We start from the raw sequence: 12,263 nt of genomic DNA on the forward strand, positions 1-12,263 counted from the left end.
TTGGTTGCACACCAGTCCAGATGGTGCTCTGAAGGTGTTTTGGGGTGAGATTTAACATTTGGATCCGTGGACTTGGAGTAAAACAGATTACCCTCAGTAATGTGGGAGGGCCTCAAATCATCAGTGGAAGGCCTTGAGAGAGAAAAAGACTGATGTCACCCCTGATGCAGAGGGAATTCTACCAGCTGCAACGTCAGCTCTTCCCTGGGCCTCAGCCTGCCTGGCCGCCCTGCAAACAAAAGGCAGAGCCAGTTGCTATTGCTTGCAATAATGAGCTTTGCCTGGTAAAGTACTGCTTGTCACTGTGGACAAGCTGCCAACACCAGAAAAGGACAAAGAAACAGAAGAAATTCACATATACCCGGGTACAACTCACTTAAACTTTCCCCCACTTGCCTTCCAGAGTCCTCTATCCGTGTTTTACACAAATGTATTTGTATGTTCGTGGTGTTTTATTCTGCTTGTTCATTCACATTCATTCTAATGCATTTTGGTGTGTCATTAAATACTGATAATCTTACTGATGCTCTTGGTCCCACTCCAGTCCTCTTGATGTATGCTTCCTGTTCATTATGCCTCCTCCTCATTTCCTTTGTTTTTATCTCTTGTCATCTGGGATCTGTGCTGTATGTTATTTGCGTTCATCTCCTAAAGTGATTTGGAAATACACATTCTGTCTAACGCTAAGGCTACCTTTAGGTTTAAGGGCCACATGGCTAAAATCTATGTCTCTAGTTTAAAAGTTAAGAACAACGTTTTCCCTTATGTACAGATCTCCTTTTCCCATACCCTCTCCCTCTCCCTGTGTGTGTGTGTGTGTGTGTGTGTGTGTGTGTATGATAACATAGGTAAAGTATTTGCTCATAAAAATATTTTTAAGAATTGTTTTTTTGCTTCGTCAATTTTGAAATCATATGCCCCCAAATCTGTACATGTTCAATTGGTTTCTGTTATTATTATTATTATTATTATTATTATTATTATCAAAGAACTCGTGTCCTCTGAATGATGTTTTCAGGAAGGTATATGATGGTGCATTTTTTGAGCCCTTGCCTATCTGAGGCCATTCTGGTTGCTTTCACACGTGAATGATGAGTTGGCTTGCTCAGAGGAGTGCTCACAAACTATTCATAGGAATTCCTAATGGCGGTGAGTCAGAGCGCACTGCTGCCTTTCCAGCCATCCCTTACTGTGTTGGCTTAGGCAAAGGGCAGGTATGATTCAAAAGAGTAATTTTCAACCCAACCTCATCTACTCGGAAGTCAGTGGAAAACCCCCACATTCTGGCCCAGGGCTTTCTCCCCTCTCCGCTGCCCTGTGGCCTGCGCGTGCACCCTAGTAGGCACTCCACCAGGAAGTTCAGGGGGTCTGCAAGCCAGCCGGGGTGGGTCGCCGCCGCGGTAACCCCAAATGCTGGCACCGTATGAGTCCGCTCTCCTCCATTTCTTAGCCCTGTTTGCAGAGGCTGTTTTTGACTTCATCTGTGTGGGGTAAGCTTCTTTGGGTGCAGGTATCTGAAACGAACCCGATGTCACATAAACTGAAAATGGAACTCGCACAGGTACAGGAAAGTCTCATGGAGCCCAAGACTGCGAATAGAACTGCCCTTGATGAGGAAGTGGAAAGTCCCGTGGGACTCTGTTTCTCTTTGCTGGTTCTGTGTCCAGTGCTTCCTAGAGGAGAGGCAATGGCCACGTCTTCTGAGAGCTTTGACGGCGCCACAGGAGCCCTGGACAGAGGCGTCTCATCATCTCCGTGACTCCCATGGGGCAACACACAGCAGCCAGCTGCTCCTGGTGCAGAGCTGAGGCCCCTGGCCTCTCCCACCTGCAGGGGTCCGGAGGAGGCGACATCTCAGAGGCCACCCCCTCTTGGCGTCTGTTAGGACCTCTGCAGGGGCGGCTGGGAGGGGGAAATGGCGCTCCCATTGGGGAGTAGCCTTCACCAAGCAAGCCCTCCCCTACATGGAGCTCACAGGGCCTCTCTGACGGTTTCCCCGCGGCCAGGTTTCTGTCCCTGGGTCACCTGAGCCCCTCCGGCGGCATGACTGCCGGGCAGGTAATTTAGGACCGGATGCTGTGGCTGCTGTGGACTGGCCATCTTCAATTCTTTCAACGGTGCCCAGGTGTGAACGTGCCCCTGTCACCCTGTTTCCTGTCTCCACCACGTGCCGCAGATCACGTGAGCCACCCTTGATATGACAAGCAGTGATCTGTGGTAAAGCACAGGTTCTTGTCTTTATCAAGAAATGAAGTTCATATGTACATACACATGTGTACATGTATACATACACATATGTACATATATACATACACATATGACTATACGTAACTACCCACAGAAATAATTTAAAAGCAAATATTCATGTACAAAGGAAGCACTGGGAGAACAAGAACATTAATTTGAAAGAAAGGGGGGTGGTGCCCAGATTCCTGGAATTCAAGGCCACTGAGAGCTCCCTGCCTCACAGCCTCCTGCGAATCAGTCCTGAGACAAGGCCCAGTCTTCACGTCCCACTTCCCCACTCAAGAAAACACTGATTTTGTTCCTAGTTTCTTCTTAAGCTCTGACATCTTTTTCATTATGGGACGCTGAGAAGCACAATTGTTGTCCAGCTAGTTTGGAATTTTCAGAGCAAAGATGCTTTGACTGTTACACTAATACCCAAAGTTGTTCAATGCAGAAATGGTGTTTAGGTTCAATTAGAAGACCATTTCCTTCACCCCATGTGCTTTTCAATGTTGCTCACATGAAAACTTATAACAGTTGTATGTATAAAAGGAGAAAGAGTGAGACAACGAATTATTGTAAAGAAGTTTCCTCGTTAAAAAAAGAAAGATGAACAATGCGATTTACTTACCTGTTTTAGCCGTCTCTGAAGGCATTGTGATATAGCAGCAGGAAGAATACTACCTAGAGATTTAGGGAGTAAGAAGACTGGGGTTTAGTCCTGCCTTTACAGTGAGCTAATGATTTAAATAAGTCCTATAAGTTGTCTTAGCCTTGGTATCTTCCTGGGAAAGGTTGGCCTAGTTGGCGGAAAAGATATACTTGGAATACTCTAGAATTTCATCATGCAGTGTGAGTAAAGAAACAATGAAATCCTTGTTGTCTCCCCAACAAATCCACCGGGTCTCAGGCTTCCACAGAAGGGTGGTTCTTCAACCAGGCCCGTTGGAGCCATCAACTGATTTCTCTGCGGCTGCCACGCACGGAACGTGTTTGTGAATACGCTCAGAATCACTCACAAGTCCTACCAAAAAGAAGTCCTACGCACACCTCTTACCTTATTTAGTGCGCACTCTCTGTGGATTTGCTCTTTGGAAGAAGGCCTGTGCTGGGTCCTAGGGCTGCCGAGTCGGAGGTGGCACAAAGGTGGTAAGACAAAGTCCCTGCCAGCTAAGGAACTGGCAAGCTGGTGGGAGGGGGAAATGCGCACATCGCAAAACATCAAAAGCGGATGAATAAAAATGGGGAGGGGGCGGGGGAGCATATCTTCAGCACAGCATTGAAACTCGGCGCTAAGATCCTTGCGTTTGAAAAATAGACTCTTCTGCTCTCAAGGCCTTAAATTCTATGTGGAGGCTGATAAAGTGACTGCCATCTGATGCTTTTCCAAAGTGACTCTAGTGTCATCAGTCTAGCGCCAGGTGGAGACAGGAACAATGGCCGGAAGTTAAAGAGTTCAGAGCATCCTTCTGGCAGGGGTGAAGCCAAAGCGAACACACTGTGCTCTCAATAATGAAAATAATTCACAAGGACTCTCTTAAGAAGGAGGGCCACGGAAGGTTCCTCAGGCTAGGTAGGCAGGAGTGTGGCTACCTTGGTTTCCAGGTAACCCCAATTAAACACCCCAGGGTTCAGGTATTTCCAGCAGGGGGTAGTTTCTGCTGGATTATTTTCCCCAGAGCTCTTGTTAAATGGTTTCTTCACAGTCATACCGGTAAGTATCTCTTACGCTGATCAGAAATGTTAGTAATTAGTCACTTGTGGATGCTCCTCAGTGCTGACTCCCAGCTGAGACATGGGTAAGAGAAACACTGTCATCACCCCACCCAGACAAGAGCTTGTCCTATGGACCCGGCAAGTGTTTCCTTGAAGTGGCCTGATTGGCCATCGCTGGACGGACTGGCGGCTGGTCACAGTACTGACGTAGCGCCCGCGGTCTGTCCAGGAAGAAAGGCGTCACATTGCCAAGTGCTAGAGAAGTCTTGGTTGAGGAAGATGGGCGTTTCAAAAACATTCATGAGCACACTCACGAGTCTCACTTATGTATTCATGCAACAGTTATTGAAAACTACCAAGGACCAGGCTGGGGGGCTATGGTTTATGGCAGGCGTCCTCAAACTACGGCCCGCGGGCCACATGCGGCCCGCCGAGGACATGTATCCGGCCCGCCGGGTGCTGCTGCCTGTCCTGCTTAGCAGCCGACGCATCCCGGGCCCGCAGCGCGCATAGGAATTTGTTCATAGTTTTTTTTTTAAACTATAGTCCGGCCCTCCAACGGTCTGAGGGACAGTGAACTGGCCCCTGTTTAAAAAGTGTGAGGACCCCTGGTTTATGGCTATTTCAGTCAATCCAAACAGGTGACGGGCTGATTAGTCCCGAAGGGGGACTGGTTGACATTCAAAGACAGAGACTAAATTCATCCTTTGCTTGGCTATTGGGAGAAGGAGTTTCCGTGGTATGATTTAAGACTACAAACATTTCTTCTGAATGGAACAGACAATAGGAATGGAAGAGGCCCATCAGTGATTTAGACTCATTGGATTAATTTAACGTGCACACGCAGTTTGGGACAGTGAGGAACTGGAGCCGGTGGCAAAGCCATTCAGCAGCACAAGCTAGCCCTCAGGAGTCTGAGAGACGCTCGTTTAAAAATTCTCTAACACAGTCTGTTTATACACAAAACAAAATGAAACAGCAAAAGCCATCTTACTGTACAAACCCACAGTCACAGACCGCAAATGCATCTAAGTGACTCAGATAAAATTTGTTCTCATCCTATGGTTTCCCAAGAGGATCCAGCAATGCTTATCAAAAGGGTTAGGCGCTGTTCCACCCTGGGGACTCAGCAAGCCGCGAGGTCTGTGGCTTCTGCTGCTTCAGGAGTGGAGAGCGAGGCAGAAAGGCCGTTTGCTGCCCGTAAGGCACACCGGGAACTTTCCTCAGAGGGAAACAGAAGCTGCAAACTTCCAGATCTCACCAGGTAATTTCCCTCTTCCAGGGTAAATTCCACTCCAGTTTCTACCTGCTTTCTGCCACTCTCCACCGCTTTCAGATATTAAAAGAATGTTCCCTTGTTATCTCTGGGGTTTGGTCTCACCAAGCTACGAAAACCTAATCTTCACAGTCAACCTTTTCCAGAGAATGTTGTGCCATTAAAGGCCTCCCTTGAACTCAGCGAACACACCCTGCTTTGAGGGGACGTACACGCTTCGGCACACGCTTTACCTTCAGGGCCTAAATGCAACAAGCAGATTCCCAAACAAAGACGGGACCCTGTGGTCCAGGCGTCCTCAAACTACGGCCCGCGGGCCACATGCGGCCCGCCGAGGACATGGATCCGGCCCGCCGGGGGCCGCTGCCTGTCCTGCTTAGCAGCCGACGCGTCCCCGGCCCGCAGTGCGCATAGGAATTTGTTCATAGTTTTTTTTTTTAAACTATAGTCCGGCCCTCCAATGGTCTGAGGGACAGTGAACTGGCCCTCTGTTTAAAAAGTTTGAGGACCCCTGCGTGTGGTCATACAGAGCAGAGGGGGACTGGGCCACTGAGGAGTCGCTGGGCCTGACAGCAGACCCCCCACCTCTGCTTCCTCAGAGGTTTCTTGGATGGAAGCCTGCATGTGGAACCAGGTGACAGGGCCACTGTTGACCTTCCTATGACCTTGAAGAACATGGATGTTGGACGTTCAACCAAATGGTCCCTTATGGAGTGTGGGTTTCACTGCTTCTCAAACATTTTCTCATCTTTACAAAGTCCTGGAGCTAAAGCAACACTCTCTAGTTGTGATCGGTAGACTCACAGATAGGAGGGACACGGGGACAGGAGGGACATGCGGACAGGATGGCTACCACCTGGCTGTTAGAATCACGGCTCTAGACGGCTCTAGGTAAGCAGCCCCAATGAAAGACTTCTTTCTGCCTTAAGCAGGGTGTCGCCTGATGGAACCCGATGCCACACATTAGCATCAACAACAATAACAGAGATTGTCCTTTCATGGAGGCATGAGGTGATTACTGTGTTGTCTAAATATTATGGTTCTGAGATGCTGACCCTAAAACTGTGGACCTGGGGGTGGCCAGATACAGCAAAAGCAAGCAAACAAATAAATAAAACAGGATGTCCAGTTAAATGTGGATTTAAGATAAACAAGGAATAATTTTTTAGTATAAGTATGTGCTGCTTCTCTTACAACTGTTACATGAAACTTACTTACATGAAAAAATTGTTTGCCATCGATCTGCAATTCACTTTTACCTGGCAACCCCGGGTCCCCCATTCAGTGCTGCCAAAGGGGACAGCCCTCTGGCCCAGGAAGGCCGCACTCCAGGGAGGGGAGCCCCGGGTTGGGATGCTCCCGATCTCAATCCTGGGAGGAAGGAGGCCCCGGCAGAGAGACCCAGCGCACACGCCACCTGCAGCCACCAGCTGGACTTCCCTTCGAGAGCTCCTGTAACAATAATATTTAGCTGTATCAGGAGCTTTCATGGGAATGCGCTCGGTAATTATCCCTTTGTTAATTGCCGCAACATCCTGTTGAGGTTGGTGAATATTTCTACTGCCCTCGTGTTGCAATAAAGTGGGCAGGGCCGAGGAGGGGGCTGAGGCCCAGGGCAGCCCAGGGAGAGCCTGGTGGCCGCGCAGAGAGCCCAGATAAAACCAGGGAAGAGGAATGAAGACGCTCTGAAGCCCTGGAGACCCCACATTCTCAACAGCCCTGTTCTTGCTCCATGACAGCTCCCAGGACAGCCTCCTGACTGTGAGACAATATGTTTCCGGCGTGTTAAGCCACCCAGTTTGCTGTACGTGGTGGTGACAGCCCTTAAAAACTAGTACAAATGCCGTACAAATAGTATCACTATATCTGCGGATAAACTCAGAGAAACACCATCCCTTAAGGCCCATCCTACCCCTCGGACATGACCCAGTGGCCCCTCAGGGGACACCAGCTCACGGACCCCTTCTCCCCCACCCTCCCCACTTCAGTCCCTCTCTACCTCTTTTTTTTCTGAGGGGAAAACACCAATTTCTTCATCTCTGTGTCATGTGCAGAACAGGTTAGCTCAGTAGTCACTGGCTTCTGTCCTCAGAGGCAGTTGTGTGGCTTATCAAAGGAGTGAAGGCTTCTTTTCAAGGAAATTCACGAAGATTCACACAGGGAACTGCGCATTTAATTGTCCTTTAGCAGCTACTAAAAAAATACAGCTTAAAAAACACAAATTATGAAATGATTTCAACTTGCAGAATACAAATAGAAAGTAGAGGTGACCTTCACTTACATTAGGGGAAACTGAGTCTCAGACAGGTTAAGCAACTTGCCCAACATGGAGCCGAGGTTTGAGCCTAAAACTGTCTGACTTGAAAGCCCTTCCTTTTAACAACATTCCCAAAGTGACTTTAAAATTTGCAGCCTGGTAAATATTTGGAGGCACTTGCCCAATTTCCCTTATTCCTCCTATAATTTTAATATTTTATAGATTTGCTGGCTGTAAGTAGATATGAGACACTTAAAGAAATTTAGCATGGTGAATCCATATCTCAGTTATTATTCGTAGCATATTTTCAGACTTAATAATGAAAGTAATAATTATTATTTGGTCGAGCCTACAAGCCTGCAAAGCAATTCTAGTAAATTTGTAGACAGTTCCTTGAATAATCAGTTTATTGTGTTATACCTTAAGCTTTGCTAAAATAAAAAAAAAAAAAAGAGAGATCAAACATAGGAATATTCACAAATTTTCTTTTAAACCGTTTCAATAATAATTTTCTTTCAAATGCAAATTTGGTATTGCATGAGATTCAGACATCCTGTGACATTCTTAGCCAAATAAAATAACAAGCCACTCACTTATAAGAAGTCTTTTCTGCCAAACTGCATACCCATTTAGCTTTGGCTTGCGCTGACGGAATTTTTTAGCTTGAGTCACTAACCTAAATGAAACCTGGGTGAGGGAAATTCCTGTTTTACTGAAGCAGCAAACTCGAAGCTCATGCTATTAACACGCCCTCCGTCCCCTAAGTGTCTCCAAGCTAGCGAACAGTAGGTCTCTGTCTCCTCCTGCTCTCGGGAACTGCATCACAAACCACCCTTGGTCCTTTCGCAGACACACACTGCACTGAGCCGGGCTCGGGGGGCTGTCTCACACTCTTCGTCAGCATAAATCAACAATCTCAAGGCCTTGGATGGAGTTCAAGTCCCATCAGCCAAGTGAAGATCCTGCATAAACGCATAGAAGACACTGAGCCCTGGGTAGGAACCGGCTCTGTAACTTGCAGGCCTGATGCAAAATGAAAACACAGGGCCCCTGGTTCAAAACTGATGAGGCGTTCAGACTGTTCTCTCCTTCTGCAACCTGTCATCTGGGCCCTTTCTCGCCCCATAGTTACTCCATCACCAGGTTCTACTGAAACTGTCACCTCGTTAGCTTGCAAACACACCCACGTTCCCCAGTCCTCTCAAGATGTTTCTCACTTCCGGCCACTCTCTTCCGCACCCACTCTGCTCTCAGCAGCCCGCCCTGCCCGCGTAGGGGCCCTGACCACCCATGTGGATGAGCCTTGCGGGGGTGTCTCATTGCTCTTGGTGGAAGGCCACGAACCAGAACATGGACCTCCAGACCGGTCCCTTCTGCCCCACTTCCGTCTCTGGCATCTGCAGCTCGTGCCCCCGCCTCCCTGGCCCTGGGTGTTTTAGTCTCCCTGGCCTTCTTCCATGCTTCCCTCGAACAGGGACCTCCAGCTCTGAGCCTCCCCACAGGCGGCCCCTCGGCCTGAGCCCTTCTTTCTCTGCCTTCACCTGACTCTCTGGTCAGGTCTTGGCTTAGGTACAACGGCCTCAGGAAACCTCCCCTGCCTCCCACTAGGAGGGGTGCCCTGGCTGCCCACCCCCACGCACACTCTGCCATTTGGTACAACTTGTTACACTCACTCTGTGTGTCTCCTGCCCACGGAGGGGCCTGCACTGCCATAGAGACTCCAGAAGCACTTGTGGATGGACTCCAGGCTCTGTCATCAGTTCAGCATCATGGAGCAACAGAACTACTGCCCGTAATGAGGAAACGTGTTTGCTGTGGCTGCTGGTGCGGAAAAGGCCATAGAACTCGAATGTTCTGAGCAGCTGTGGCTCTGGTGAATGGCCGGGGACCCACCTGACCAAGCCGGCGTCCACTGCAGGTGGGTATCCCGTGTGTTTAGAAGGTACCATTCCGAGATTCTGGGTGATTTAAAAAAAATGCCTTCTCGACTTTTCTATTTTGTCATAATACATGCATATATTTCTCTTGTAACCATAATGAACCACCCCTCCCCAGCAAATTTTGCTTTAAAAAACAAAGTAGCAGGCTAGAGGAATTTCCTATTGGGGTTTATTTTTTTTGCAAATGTTTTTCCTCCGGCTGGAAAGGGGAACCCACCCCCCTGCTGTTCCACTCGTGACAGGAGAAAGGGTGAGGACGGTAGCATGGTGCCAATTAACATAATTAATATTCTCCTGAAACATTTATATAACAGCAAGAAAGCAAGCGCAGCCCCAAAGCGAGGCCCTCAGTGCTGCTGACCCCAGGAACGGGGTTCCTGCTTTGAGGCCCTGAGCTATGCGACAAGGAAGGCAATTGCCTTCTCTCCCAAGGCCATGGCCGTCCAAAGCATGGTTCCGGGCCTCCCTGGACTATCTTCCTGGCATGGAAGAAGGCCAGGGAGACTAAAACACCCAGGGCCAGGGAGACAGGGCACGAGCTGAAGATGCCAGAGAAGGAAGTGGGACAGAAGGGCCCGGTCTTTAAACCTTACTTCCTTCTCTTGCATTTGTCTTCTGCTGTCTAGGTAAGAAAGGAAAAGAAACAACATTTAAGAAAGGTCTCTGGGACAGAGTGGGCAGGGGTCAGGTGTCTAGGAAAGCTAAAGGGTTCGACGTACGTGAGGCAGGGCAGACCAGCACCTGATGGGGTGACCGACCATCTGTTTGCCAGAGACTGAGGGACGTCCTGGACCCGGGGCTTGCAACGGAGATGGTCCTGGACAAACCCGGATGAGTGGATCGCCTTGCCACCTGACAGCTTTGTGAGACAGGGGATGTTTCCGGCAGGGTGCTCCCAGACCGGAAGTTCGGACAGTCCCCACTGTGGTGTCACGTGGCTCAGCATCTCTCCCCCAGACTCCACCCCGGACCTCAGAGCACATCTTTCAGGGCACATTATATATATATATATAGTTATTGATTTCAGAGAGGAAGGGAGTGAGAGATAGAAACATCAATGATAACCATCACCAAGTGGCTGCCTCCTGCACACCCCACGCTGGGGATTGAGCCTGCCACCCGGGCATGTGCCCTGACCAGGAATCGAACCATGACCTCCTGGTTCATAGTTCAATGCTCAACCACAAGCCATCTTGCCAGGCTCTTGTAGGGCACTTTTGAGAACCAACTCTGCCTGCAGTTGGGATCCAGACAATTCTTTTATTTCTATAAAGTCACTTCTTATTTTTCCTAGAATGAAATCCCTTTAACTTTTGTTTTAAAATAATTTGTGATTAAAGAGAAAATGGGATCCTGGTATGAACAGAGCATTAGATACATTTGCACTGCCAAAACTGTTCCCTTTAAGTTGCACGGAATGCAAATTTCAGTTCCTGAAAAATCCCAAATAAGGTAGTAAATGCTCAGGGAAGGAGGTCTGACTTATCTCTTTCCCTAAAATGATGACCTGGTAGGAAAATTGCTGATGGAGGAAAAACACATCCGGGGTTCATGTTAACACAGAGACACGCTGCAAAGCTGCCACAAGGATGATTCCATTTCTCCTGAAGTGGGTGGAAGACAGGAAGGGCAGCTACATTCTAGCGAGGGCTGCCATGAAAATAACTAGCTCTGGGCACCCCGTTACACACACGACGTGCAGTGTTTCCCGCACCCCAGGAGTGCATGGCAGTGGCATCCGGGTCTACAGAGAGGCTCGGTGGCCTGAGGACAGGCCTCAGGTCTGGCTGCCTCCAGCCAGCAGCACCCGGTCACCAGGCTGCGTTTCTCTTTCTTCACAGGTGGAAAGAGTCTGTTTTCCTCCTGCCTTCCAGCACCCCTGCAGGACCGACTGGTCAGAGCTGGGGAGTTAGACTGCCCGAGAGCTGAACCCCTGCAGCCGAGGAGGAGAGACGAAACAGAAGCTGCTCTTTACTTTTGAGAAATATTCTCTTCGTTTCCCCTTTTATTTAGGGAATTGTTCTTTGTAGAGAGTGCCTGGGAAGGCACATGAGCTAATTGTCGGCTGAGTCCAGTGGCATGGCAGAGCCACGTCCTGAAAACGTTCCGTGCCAGAGGCAGGTATGTCGTCAGCCTGACCCTTAGCTCAGGTGCCAGGGGGTGGGTTTCATTATCTAAGTTCAGCCAGGCGCAAGGAACGGGCGCAATTGTCCGGGCTCAGCCAGGAGCGACGATTACAAAGAAGCCACAAGAATGAAGAATTGCAGCTTGATCTTTAACCACGATCTCACATAATTTCCTTTGTCTTAAACTCTAGTAGCACTTCCTGGAATCATGCTGTGTATAATAAACGCACTGCACCAGCTCCGGGTCACTGTCTCTCCATCAGAGGGCAGCTGTCCCACCCGGTCCCAGCTTTCCCTACTGTTCCTGTGTCTGTCTATTTCTTTTTCTCAATCCCCTGTCACCCCAATCAGGACTCCTGTCCGCTCTCTAGCCATGCTGGTTGCGGCCCAAGAGGGAAATACTTGTAGTTCTTTATGAAGAACGTTCCCATCCATTGGGAAGAGAAGGCAGAGCAGTAGCAGCAATGACAGTAATAGTAATAATACAAGTGCCTGTTATGTGGGACTTGTCACATGTCAAGTGCATGGGCCTATATATATATATTTTTAAATTTTTTTTTTTTTTTTTTATATTTTATTGATTTTTTTACAGAGAGGAAGGGAGAGGGATAGAGAGCTAGAAACATCGATGAGAGAGAAACATCGACCAGCTGCCTCCTGCACACCCCCCAATGGGGATGTGCCCGCAACCAAGGTACATGCCCTTGACCGGAATCGAA

This window comes from Plecotus auritus (assembly GCF_963455305.1).
Source record: "Plecotus auritus genome assembly, chromosome: 4".
In the NCBI taxonomy this organism is placed as follows: Eukaryota; Metazoa; Chordata; class Mammalia; order Chiroptera; family Vespertilionidae; genus Plecotus; species Plecotus auritus.